This window comes from Loxodonta africana, chromosome 13, assembly GCF_030014295.1.
Source record: "Loxodonta africana isolate mLoxAfr1 chromosome 13, mLoxAfr1.hap2, whole genome shotgun sequence".
Taxonomy (NCBI): Eukaryota; Metazoa; Chordata; class Mammalia; order Proboscidea; family Elephantidae; genus Loxodonta; species Loxodonta africana.
In genome coordinates this window covers 13606187-13619346 of record NC_087354.1, presented here as the reverse complement: position 1 = coordinate 13619346, position 13160 = coordinate 13606187, and the positions used below count along the sequence as shown (strand labels likewise).

The following is a 13160-nucleotide window of genomic DNA, read 5'->3' as shown; positions in this document are numbered from 1 at the left end:
ATAGAGTGGGATTTTTTGCCTGCTGTTACATAGGCAGCCTGTGCGAAAGCCAGTTCTGGCCACTTGGTTAACTTTGTTACTTTCCTTGTAATCCCGACTGAAAGTCACCCTTGTTACCACTTTTCCTAGTCAAATAGTGCCTTCTTCCAAGTGCCTTTTGGTGCCTCTCAAATTCTGGAGGGTGGCCAATGCCACAACTTCAGGAATACAGGTCCACAAAAGTGTAGCTTATCACAATGTCACCTTTTCTTTCCCATACTGTTATGTGAATTTTTTGGTGGATTTTTATATTTTATTTTCTATTTCATTTCCAGAAAGGATTTGAAGTATCTGATTTTTGTCATGATGCAGAGTGTGGATGTTTTTCATATCCTACAAATGTCCTTTCACCAGAGTGTTCAAGGAAGCCCTGAGACACTCAAGAGTCAGTTAATAAAATTGCCTGATTCACTGGAGATTAACCAGAAAAGCTTTTCCATTTGTTTCATTGTTTAAAATATGAAATGCCTGTGTTTGTTTTCTGCCTTGGAAAAGAGCGATAGCCTCCACACTTAGTTCTCTCATTGGATGGCTGGGATGGTTTCTTTGGGATTTTGGGTGGCCTTAGGGCCACCATGCTGAGGTCGCCTTCTCACTAGCGGCAAGAGCTTGGACTGTTTTGGTTTGTGGTGGTTGTTGCTATTTTTTAAGTAGATCTTTGACATGAGTTTGTGATTTTCTTTTTTCTCATTACCTAAGAATCTTACAAAAAAGACCTAATGAATTTAGAGTTTTGGTTATGTTCCAGTTCACTAAGGTTTTTTCCTGTAGTAAACTCTCTGAGTTGAAGAGGCCAGAAGCATGAGGGCCCACAGGAAGCTTCCAGCTGGCCTGACAGGAACACACTTACCTACATTGAAAGGAGATAGTTGAGAAGGACATATGTTGCTCCACATAGAAGCCAGGCTCCTCCAGCTGCTGGGAAGGGAGGCTGTGCTTGTTCTTGGTCAGAGAAGTCTCCTCCAGCCTTTTTCTTTTGGACTTTTTTTCCCCAGGGGTATAAATGGTCATGGCTCTGAGTCTGTAGTTTCTGATGAGACTGGTATTGAGAGGGGTGTCAACAAGCATGTGGTGCACAGTCATGTCTCTGTTCCCAGTTCCTCTCGGCTTCCTCACTCAGTGCAGTTACAACCGTCTTCCCCACAGAGAATGGAATGAAGTTGTCCCTTGTCAGTTCTCACCTCAGTGTTGTGGCTGAGCCCCAGGCGCTGCCCAATGGGGTCTGGGAGCAAAAGACCTTGTCTTAACTCTGGCCTTTGGGTTACAGGCACTCATGTGACCCACCCAATCCAGAGCCCTGATGGAGCTGACTGGAAGCTAGCCTTACCCCAGGGCCTGTAAGCAGAATCAGTGGGAACACAAAGAAGGGGAGGTCCAGAAGGCTAATTAATACACAACAGGAATTAGGAGCAGAGATGGGAGCCAGGCCCGAGTAACCTAGGTGGATGGAACCCCTCAGGTGGATCTTTAGTGACTGGGAAGAACAGTGCTGAGACTTCTCAAGGTGCCTTTATGGATGGTGAGTGGGATCTTCTGTGGAAAGGGCAAGGATCTTAATGAACAACCATCATCATGGTAGTTCTAACTGCTTATCCATCCCATGGGTACAAGTCCATTGAGGGTTTAACTGGATCATCACAGTCATAGAAATAGACTTTACACTCCAATGTTCTCATAGAATAGATAAGGAGATGGACATACAGACAAGCTGTAAGAGGGGCCCAGAACCCTCTGGCCACTTGGCAATGAACCAGGCCTTGGGCTCAGTCCTCTTTGCTCCTGCACCACACAAAGGAGTCTGGGCTGCCCCATCAGCACATTGACCAGAAGCTGGTAATGACCCCTTCTTCATCTTCCAAGCACAGCAAGTACAATGTGGCTGAACTATTTTTCTGAGGAGTTTTGGAATACTGTTTATGGATCTTCTGAAATCATTTATGAAGTATTATTAACCTTCAGTATAGGAAATTATAAGGAGGGATTGGAGAAGGCTCTCTGATTTAAAATATTGCTCATCTCTTGGTCATTCCTTACTAGGAGGAATTTTGTCAACTTTCATTTTTTAAAGGTCACTGAGAGAGTCACATCCTCAACTTTCACTAGCCAACCTCTTAGTGCTTGCTGACAGCCCATTCAAAGCGTGTGGGAGATCAAGCATCAAACCCAGGCCAGCAAGTCTAGGCTGGCCTGACCTCAGCACTTGCATATGTCTTTGGATATCTGTGATGCCCCACATCATGGGATAAATGCTGTAAAGCCGTTCTCTGACTCTATCTCTGCCATTGCTTCACTGTGTAACACAAAACCCTTTCTTAGGCCCACAGAGCAATGCCACAAGACTCCAAGGTGACTAAGGGTTTTGGTGGCACAGACCAGTGTGAGGAGAGAGATGCTGGGGAAGGGGCTTGACAGTGGAGTTTCATTTCAGAATGAAGACCATTCTGCGGTCTTCATTCTCACAGGCAGTCACTGAAGTCAGTGAGATTCGTGGAGACTCATGGTTCTCCTTGGGACCCTTCTTCAGTCTGCATGTACTTAGAGCAAAGGGCTTCTCTAAACTCTTGCTTGGGCTCTGTAACATCAGTGACCATTCAGGATCAAGAAGCTGTTGACTGATGGGGAACGCTTTTCCTTTCCCCTTCTCAGTGGCTCATGTACAAGACAAACAGGCCTAAAAAAGTTTACTGTTGTTAGGTGCCAGTTAGTTGATTCCGACTCACAGAGGCCCCAAGTGACAGAGTAGAACTGTCCCATAGGGTTTTCTAGGCTGTAATCTTTATGGGAGCAGATTTCCAGGTCTTTCTCCCATGGAGCTACTGAATGCGTTCAAACCACCAACCTTCTGGTTAGTAGCTGAGAGCTTAACCATTCCACCACCAGGACTCCCTAAAACAAGTCTACACAAGCATAAAATGCCTAGAATTATGGAACTTAGTGCTTTAACTTCATAGATAATCTTAGGGGTGAACATCAAACTGACAAATGTTTTTTATGTAAATGCACTGTGTTGGAAGGAATAAAGAAATTTATTTATCTAGCATTAGTTGAGTCCCTACCACATGCCAGGCAGTGCTGGGCACTTTACCCTATGATGTTGCAATTAATTCTCACAAAGCCCTCTAACAAAGGTGCTGTTATCATCTCTACCCTAGAGATGAAGAAACGCAGACTTAGCAAGGCTAAGTGGCTTTCCCAGGGCACACAGGTAAAATGAGAGAATGAGACTCAGACCTGGGGCTGCAAAACTCTGATGTCCATGTCCTTTGTGAGACCTTGTCAGCTTCCAGGGATGGATGCTAATGGCTTTGAGAGTGCTGAGGGAGTGATGTCTTTAGGTGGGCATGCAAGGGAACCAAACCTATTGCTGTCAAGTCAATTCTGACTCATAACAACCCTATAGGACAGACTAGAACTGCCCCATAGAGCTTCCAAAAAGTGCCTGGTGGATTTGAACTGCCAACCTTTTGATTAGCAGCCGTAGCACTTAACCGCTATCCTACCAGGCTTTCCACAAGGAAGCCAGGCCTTAAAAATGGGTAAAACCCAGACAAGCAGAGAGGAAACAGGGAAATTCCAGTGGGATGGAGCAGCAGGAACAAACACACTTAACTGGTTTGGTGGACAGAGCATGAACAAGTCTGGTTACAGCCAAGCACCATTTCTCAACAGGGGCCCACTGGTATTGGATTGGGACAATTTTTCAATGTGTGGGACTGCCCTGGGCATTGGGAGACCATTGGCATACCTGGACACTGCTCACTAAATGTCAGTAGCCACCCCCATCACTGTGACAACCAGAATGTTTCCACACATTTCCTAACACCCTCTAGGGCACCCTGGTTGAGAGCCACTAGGGCACACAAGAGTTGGTAATCAGGCTGGGACTGTTATCGGGATCAGCCTGAGGAAGGCCTTGAAAGCCAGACAAGCAAATTTGGTCTTGATTCCATAGACCTGGGGAAGGCATTAAAGGTTTATGAGCCAGGAAGAGTGTGTAGGGGCAGCAAGGGGGAGGAACTGGAGTGGAGGAGACACTGGAGAAGGGGAGACCCCAGACTCAAGGTAGGTAAGAACACCTCCGAGTTGCCTATTACCTATCCAACTGTGTCAGTCTTGCATTCATGTGAGAAAAGCCAGCACCAAAGCCAGAGGTGATAAGGAGACAGAAGTGTAGGGGACTCTCTAAGACAATCTGCAGAGGAATCAGAGGTAATGTGTGGAATCAAGACAATATAATAAGAGATACACTATCCTGATATTCCCTGGGTTAAGCACTTGGCTGCTAGAGAGACTGGCAATTTGAATCCATCCAAAGGCACCTCAGAAGAAAGGCCTATGTCGGAAAGGTCATAGTCGTTTGAAAATCAATCCCTGAAGCAAAGTTCTGCTCTGACACACATGGGTTGCCATGAGTTGGAGATGACTTCACAGCAACTGGTTTAATTTTGGCTTCTATCCTGATGTTATTGACCCAGAGGGAGGGAGGGAGGGCTGAAGGGAAGCAGAGAGGTAGGAAGGGAGAAAGGAAGGAAAGAAAGAAACTACAGGAAAGGTGACTGGGAGGCTTGCCAATTATTATTTCTTTTCTTTTTTAGGCAAGTCTCTTTAAGCTGCTTCTGAGCCTGCAATTCTTTATCCAAGAGGTCATCAAACTTTATCTTGTAAACTTCATCCCAGAGCAAATTTGCTAACAAGGAACGGGCTGTACTACCATACAGCTGAGAACTCAAGGAATACACATCCGCACTTAATGGGCTCTCAGAAGCCATAGCCCTTGAGCTATGTATGCTATTGCCAGGCGGACAAGCACAGACTCTGGTAGAGGGGGAGGAAGCCCTCTGAAGTCCATGCTTGGGTGCCTGGAGCCAGATTGGAGAGGTCTGAGCAGATGACAATCTCCATGTGTTCAGAACAGGGACAGAAAACTGAAACCCAAATCCTTTGTTGTTCTTTGAGACCACTGGGCATCACTCTGTGGCTTGAAAATGATGCTGCAATTGCTTGTGTTCCCGTTATCAGACAGCTTCAAGAATGATATGCAGTTTTGTTTATAAGGAAAAGTGCCAAGCCCCTGAGAAAATTCCAAGAACAATGATTGTAACTCATGACGTGACAAGAGCATATGAAGTTTTTCTGGCACCTTGACCTAGGTTGTTGAGGTAGAGCCTTGTAGGATTTTCTTTTTCACCCTCTCAGGAAGTTACTTTTTTTTTTTTTTTTTAACTAATAACACTGAATGAAATTTCATGGCCCTTTTGGGAAGATTTGAAGGAATTCTAACTTGAGATCAATGTTTCTAAAGAACCTCCTGTATGCCATTTCAGCTAAGCTCTAAGTCATCACTTCCCACCCAAAGTGAAGGCTGATTTTGCAGAGTGTTATCACACTGACACTGGATTTCAACCCAGAGGGGATGGTAGAGTTTAATAAGATGTTAATTTTCTTGAGTCCTATTAACCACGACTATATGACAGCAGCAGAGCAAATTTTGTTACATATTTAGTGTGGAACACCTCTTATGAACATATTCCAAACTTTCATCAGTTCTGAAAAAATTTTGGCTGTTATCTCTTCTCTTCAAATATTGACTTTGCTCCATTCTTTCTCTCCTCTCCCCTGAATTCTGATTATATGCATATTGATCTTCTCACCATATCCTTCATATCTCTTAACCTGCCCTCCATATTTTTTTTGTATGTCTCTGTGCTTCATTCTAGATAATTTCTGCTGATTTCTTTTCCAGTTTTCAAATTCTTTCTTCAGCTTCTTCTAATCTTATGTTAAACCTGTTTATTGAGTTTTAACTTTTGATTATTCTATTATTTTATTTTATTTTTAGAAGTTCTACGTCAAATTTGTTATGTCATTTTTTATATTTCCCCATTTTCTTCAGATATTTTTAAGCTTTAAATTTTTTAACATCATAAGTATTGGTATTTTATAATCTGTGTCTAATGAGTCTAATATTTGACATTTTGGAAGAGCTTTTTCTGCTGCCAGTTTTTTTCTACTGGGTCTTGTAAGGCCTTTTTTTAAAAAAAATTCTTTAGTTATTTTTATTGTATGCTGCTCATTGTCCTTGAAAAATTATTTGTGGAGCAAACTGCCTTCCTTGCATTTTTTTCTGCCAGTGCCTAGAGTCATTACCAGTCAGGACCACTTTAAATTATGTTCTCACTTGAAATTATTTTGAGACCACCCTAGAAATGTGAATTTGGGATGCAAATCTCCATAAAGACCTGCTTATGATTACAGCTTCTCAGAGAATCCTCCACCTCTGTTTTGCTCAGTGTCTCAGCAATTTTTACTTAGTTCCATGAGTTGGAGAGGTTAAGAGGATTGCGCCTGCCTTGTCCTTATTCTGAGGGTATAGATTTTTAGGCTCATAGCTTAATGTGGACAGACTTGTTTTTTTACTCCTTGCCTTTGATTTTAAGCCCCTCATCATCGTGGGACCAACCAAAATTTAAGCTTGCCTGGATCAGTAAGTGCTCTCAGAGCAAAAGCAGCTCCAGTATTCTTCTTACCTCTCTGGGATTCCACTTTCCTTAGATTTTGGCCTATTAATTCTTTACTATTGGGTTAAAATGTATAATATTGTCATTAGTTGACCATTTTTGATTGTCAAAAAGGCAAAACAAATTAAGTCTAATGAATCTAATAACTAACCAGCCTTTGGATGCCTTAAAAATATGCTTCTATTTCATCTAGTATTTTTAGCTTTTTTTTTTTTTTTTAGTAGGAAGGTTGGCTCAAATAATATAGTGGACCAAATTACCAGAAATGGAGACTGCCCTTCAATTCTTTCTGCTAATGGTCGTGGGACGTCATCTCCCTCTCCAAAGCTAGCTTGTTCACATGTGATTTCTGGAACCTTTCTCCTACTAGTCCCTCCTTACCTTGGGGGACCACCACTTCTCTCTTTCAGCTAACTCTTGTGTTTCTTTTAGTTAACAGTTCTTGTTTCTCTCTTGACTGGGAAACTTTTCCAACAAGCAGGATGACTTTCTCTTTATCACAATCTATCTTCTACCTACTGGAGAGACTAAAGCTAGAAAGAAAAAGGCAATGAAAAATAGGAAACAAGTGACATAACACAGTTGAGAGGCAAAGGCTGTTGTGAAAGGCTAATGCGAATGGAAATTCAGGATTACAGCCATGTGGTTCGCTCTCAGAAAATCCAATCCCATGTGGAGCAGGAGGACAGAGGACCACAGAAAAGATTTCTCAAGAAAGAAAATTGGTAGATTATTGGGTTCATTTAAATGTATGGGGAGGAGAATGCATCCAGAGGAGATGTTAGAGAATAACTAAACAAAAGAAAACAACACACATGCACACACATGCACAGACAAAAACAATAACAAAAAACTAAAGCCATTATTAAGTCCAGGGAAAAGAAAAGCTGTACAGCAAACGAAAGGTGGTTATAAACATCATGTGTATGGCTCAGGTATAAATAATACTTTCCTAGCCATGACTATGTGAAGAGGGAAATGGATTTATTGTGAAAAAATCATATTAGGAGAATGGGGAGTGTACATGTGGGTGAGCAGTGGTGTAAGACAGCTAAATTCTTATTTTCTATCGTAGGAAGTCAATAGGTAATATCAAAAACTAAATAATGAAGAGATACCAGTATAAGCATGTCATTTAGAAATATGGCATTGTGAAAATGTCAGAGGAAATAGCTAGGAGAGAGAAAAGTGGCTGTATCTGGGGATTCAGAAACAGAGATGTGTGGCAGAGAATTGCTTGTTTTAATTCTAGGTCTAGTGTTATTTGACTTTTTAGACTATATGCTTTTATTAATGAGATAAAAAATGAAATGAAATTTTAAAAAGATAAATATTAGAAGTAACAACAAAATTATTTTATATGCAGTTGCCGTGATTGGCTGCATATCTTGAAATATAAGAGACTAATTAAAATATTAGTATGGAGAAGAATATTTAGTGTGCTGACTGGTTACAAGGTAAATATTCAAAATTAAATAGCCTTCCTCTATATTAAAACTTAGTTAGAAATTAAAATGGAAAGATCCCACTCATTTTAGTGAGAAAATCCTGAAATACTTAAGAATAAATCTAGCAAAAGGCATCTAGCACCTATTGAAAAAAATTATACAATATTATTAAATGAATTAAAATAACTGTTGGAGAGGCATACATGTTCCTGGATATAAAAACAAAATCGTATAAAAATGAAGGTAAAAGGTAATTCCAAATGAAAGTCCAATGAACAAATATATTCTAAAAAACAATATAAAAGAGTAACAGTCTGAGAATAGCCAAGAACATTCTGTGAAAGAATAGTGTGTGTGTGGGGTGAGGGGGAATGGTTTGCCTCACCAGGTATTATAACTTACTCAAAAACTGCTTCAACAAAACAGTATGATATTGGTATAAAAATAATTGCATAAATCGGTGAAGTAGAATTAAGTCCAGAAATATTAACATTTTTTTTATCATATTTGGCTTGTTTCACTTGTTATAATAGGCATGCATTTGTAATTTTAAAAAATCTAATATAGATAATTAAATAAAAATCCAGTGAAATATTTTTATTTATATGAATCTGTAATGTCTCTTCAGAAAAACAATGGTCTTTTTTCTGCATGTGTTCTTCTTTTTAAAATTCCAAGGCTCATTGTCAAGTATCCAAAAACACAGAAGTATGTTGAGAAAAATGTTTAAGTCTCTCTTCAAGATCCAATCTTGGTTTCCTCCCCAGAGGAAATTTAGGGTGTATCCTTCCCTTTAGTTATTAATATGGCTTTGCATGGTTTTGGCTTGCCTGATCATTACAATAATTTCTCATGGTAAAATGTGTATAACTTAAAATTTGCCATTTTAGCCATTTTTAAGTGAACAATTCAGTGACATTAATTATATTTACAATGTGCAACCATCACCACTAATTTCAGGACTTTTCATCACTCCAAACAGAAACTCTATACCTATTAATAACTCCTATGCCTCCCACCTCTCAGCCCCTGGCACCTGTTACCGTCGAGTTGATTCCGACTCATAGCCACCCTATAGGACAGAGTAGAGCTACCGCACAGCGTTTCCAAGGAGCACCTAGTGGAACTGAACTGCTGACCTTTTGGTTAGCAGCTGTGGCTCTTAACCACTACCCACCAGGGTTTCCCAGCTCCTGGTAAACATTAATAATCTGTTTTCTGTCTCTATGCACTTGCCTATTCTAGATATTTCACATACGTGGGATCATACAACATTTGTCCTTTAGTGTCTGACTTAGGGCCCTGGTGGTGTGCTGGTTAAGAGCTACAGCTGCTAGCCAAAAGGTCACAGTTCGAATCCACCAGCCGTTCCTTGGAAACCCTGTGGGGAAGTTCTACTCTGTCCTATAGGATCTCTATGAGTCAGGATCGACTCAACGGCAATGGATAGTGTCTGACTTATTTCAGTCAGCATAATGTGTTCCAGGTTCATGCATGTTGTAGCATGTATCAGAACTTCGTTTCTCTTCACGGCTAAGTAACATTCTATCGTGTGTATATATCACATTTTGTCATCCATCCATTCACTCATTGACAGATACCTGGGTTGTTTCCACCTTTTCACCTGGTCAATTTTATGGTCTTGCACCACCATGTAAACTGAGGACTGCCTATATATGTATTTAAGGTTTTCTTTATCAAAACTTAAAGGGAATCATTCTGTACTTACTGTTCTTCAATTTTTAATTTTTTAATATAAGAGTTTTCAAGTGTCAAATTCAACAGAAGTATATATTTTTATACTTTTATATCAAGAAAAGTTCTTCATTGCAGATTCTACGTTCCCACCTCCCCACCAATCTCATTTCACTCACCAGAGTAGCAGTTTGGTGAGGACCAATTTTTTATAATACATTTTTTTACTTGCACAAACGGGTTATAGTAAATGTCTTGTTTTGAGGCTTTACTTTTTTTCTTTCGCTTGAGCATACGTCTTTGGTGTCTTTCCGTGTCTGTACGTCCATGCCCTCATTCTCGTGAAGGACTGCATGCTATTTCACGGTAGGGCTACACCATCATTTATTTTGTCCGTCCCATCCTGATAGACATTTACACTTCTCCAATTGCAGCTATTACCAGCTTTGCTATAGGGAAAGTTCCTGAACATGTGGCCTTGTGCATGGTGCAAGGATTTGGGCAAGCTACCTTCCTACCTGTGGGATTGCTGGGGCAGAGGACTGCCCACTGACGGGCACCACTCAGTGCCCTCCAAATGAGGGTCCAGTCCACACTCCCACCAACACCAAAGGAGCTCCTTTCTCCCACCCCCCCATGTATGTGGGATACCTACTACTACTACCCATTGGCATCAAGTCGATCCCGACTCATAGCTATCCCACAGGACAGAGTAGAACTGCCCCATAGGGTTTCCAAGGAGCCGCTCATGGATTTGAACTGCTGACATTTTGGTTAGCAGCTGTAGCTCTTAATCGTTGTGCCACCAGGGCTCCTATGTGGGATAGTCTCAATCTTTTTAATTGTTGCCAATCTGATCGATTTTACAATGCCACCTCATTATTTGGATTTTCATTTCCATGAGCAACTCTTCATGGTTTACTAACCATTCACATTTCTTCTGTGAATCGCCTTTTTCCTCTTTTGCCAGTTTATTTTACTGAGTGTTTTTTTTTTCCTCTCGTCAGCTTTTAGGAACGTATTATAATTTCTCTGTAATTATTTTTTAAGCTGGTCAGAAGATATGCATTTTTAACTGTTTAATCAGAGCTACCTAGTTCATGGAATAGTTGAATACCAAATGAGGGTAGGTAAAGGCTCTTTTGGGGACAGTGGTAGAATTCTCACCTTCCATGCAGAAGAACTGGGTTCGATTCCCAGTCAAAGTGTGGCTACCACCCATCTGTCGGTGGAGGCTTGCAGTTTGCTATGATGCAAACCGCAGTGGAGCTTCCACACTAAGACAAACTAGGAGGAAAGACCTGGTGATCTACTTTAGAAAATCAGCCAATAAAAACCCTGTGGATCTCAAAGGTCTAATCCACAACCAATCACGGGGATGGAACAGGACTAAGCAGCATTCAGTTCCACTGTGCATGGGGTTGCCGTGAGTCGGGGGCCCATTTGAAGACATCTAACAACAATAAAGGCTCTTTTTAAACTATAAAGCTTATTCTTGTTGTTTAAAATTGGTTCCAAAGTCCTTGGTCTTGATGGGCTATGGCCATGCTGCGGCAATGAACTAATCCTGCAATGAACAAACGTTTATTTCTTGCTCACATAATCAGAGTTGGAATAGCTCTTTTCCACTTGGTGCCTCAAGGATCCAGTCTCCCTCCATTTTTGCCCCAAGTCATAGAGGCAGGGGAGGAGAGGGATGGAAGAGACACACCATCTCTTATTGCCTTCCCCGGAAGTAAAACACATCACTGGTGCACTCAGTCCACTGGCCAGAATTAGTCACTTGGTTCTGACGCCCAGCACAGGAGGCTGGGAAGCGTAGGGGGCTCCTGGTTGCTAGGTGAGCATGAACTTTCTCCACCACACCAGTGCACTCAAGTTAAATAGACTGATGAGTTGGGCTGCTGCTTTCACTGCAAAGTTCAGCCACAGAGGACTGGCCTTGCAGCTACTCACAGTGTGGGAAACTGTGCAGAACCCAAACAAGCTCCTGGGCTCATCGTCCATTTCCTGGATTTCTCATTCCCTCCCTTTGTTCTTTCTCACTCTTGGCTTCTGTGTGTAAACACTGCCCAGCTCACTCAATCCTTTGGGTTAGTCATCACATCTAACTCATCCTGGGGTAATGGGCGGTTTTTGAGGAAGTATCTTGACAGGCCTGGGACCCAGTGGAAGGGTCAGGCAAGAGAGGATCCTCTAAAGTTCCAGGGAGAGCCAAGCAGACCAGTCCCAGGACAGCTCTTTCAGCAGCAAGCAACACAGACCCAGGAACTTGACTTCTCTCTTCTCTCAGGTCCCACATCCAGTCTGTCAGGAAACCCTGTTGGTCCTTCCCACAGAACAAATCTCAAATCTGCCCATTTTCTACCACGTTTACTGCTCTCACCTTTGTAGGAGCCAATATCAATTCTGTCCTGAGGGATGCAATAGCCCCCCATCTCCCCGGTTCTACCTTCTAATTGAGTCTCAACACAACAGCCAGTCATTGTTTTAAAGCATGAGTTGGATCATTTCCCACAGCTCTGCCACTCTCTAACTCTGCCCCAGACTTTCTGTTCTCCTTGCTGTCCCTCCCTCAGACATTCCAGGCTCACTCCCACCTGAGGGCTTTGAAAGGGCTGTTCCTACCCATCTGAAGCACGCTTCCCTCAGATAGCCACACGGCTTGCTCCTTTGCCCCCCTGAAGTCTGTGTTCACATTTCACCTTCTCAATGAGGCTTCACTTGACCACCCTATTTAATGCTGCACCTTGCACTCCACTTTCCATGTCCCCAAACCCCTTACCCTATTCTATTATTTTCCTCATAGCACTTATAAATTTCTAACGTACTTTTTATCTATCTGTCTATAATCTATCCATGTATCTATCATATTTATGGTTTATTGCCTGATTCCCCCTGCTGGAATATAAGCACAGTGAAAGCAGGGGACTTTATTTTGTTCCCTGATATATCCCAACCGGAAACCAAACCCGTTGTTGTCGAGTCGGTTCTGACTCATAGTGACACTACAGGACAGAGTAGAACTGCCCCATAGGGTTTCCAAGGAGTGGCTGGTAGATTTGAACTGCCAACCTTTTGGTTAGCAGCCAGGCTCTTAACCACTACATGACCAGGGCTCCAATCACCTAGAATTATGCCTGGCACCTAGTAGATACTCAATAAATTCTTTTTGAATCAATGAATAAACAAAACCAGCTCAAGTAAAAAGGTTTTTGTTTTGTTTTAAATAAGACTACACAGGGCTTATGGGAATCCAAGAAGAGGCGCCCCATGCATGTGCTGGGCGCTGCAGGAGCCAGTTCTGGAAGTGGGTCAGTCATCAGGGAGCTGCCCTCTGTCCCTGTCGGGAGCGGCAAGACCCCACCTCGGTTTCTCTTGGCAAGTCTGCTCTTCGGTGCTCAGTCCTCTGCAGGCCTGAGATCAGGGACTGGTGGAGGCAGTTGTCAACTGGTGGGGG

At 42.2% G+C, this 13160-nt stretch overlaps 1 long non-coding RNA gene across 2 annotated transcripts in view; it reads left to right on the top strand.

Moving 5' to 3' along the window:
- The window catches only part of LOC135233069 (uncharacterized), a 39214-nt gene extending 30034 nt beyond the window's left edge, over positions 1–9180 (top strand). For both annotated transcript variants that reach the window (XR_010323748.1, XR_010323747.1), the window contains one exon: positions 4635–9180. This is a non-coding gene — a long non-coding RNA (uncharacterized LOC135233069). The remainder of the gene's footprint in view (positions 1–4634) is intronic.
- Positions 9181–13160: the final 3980 nt, after the last annotated feature.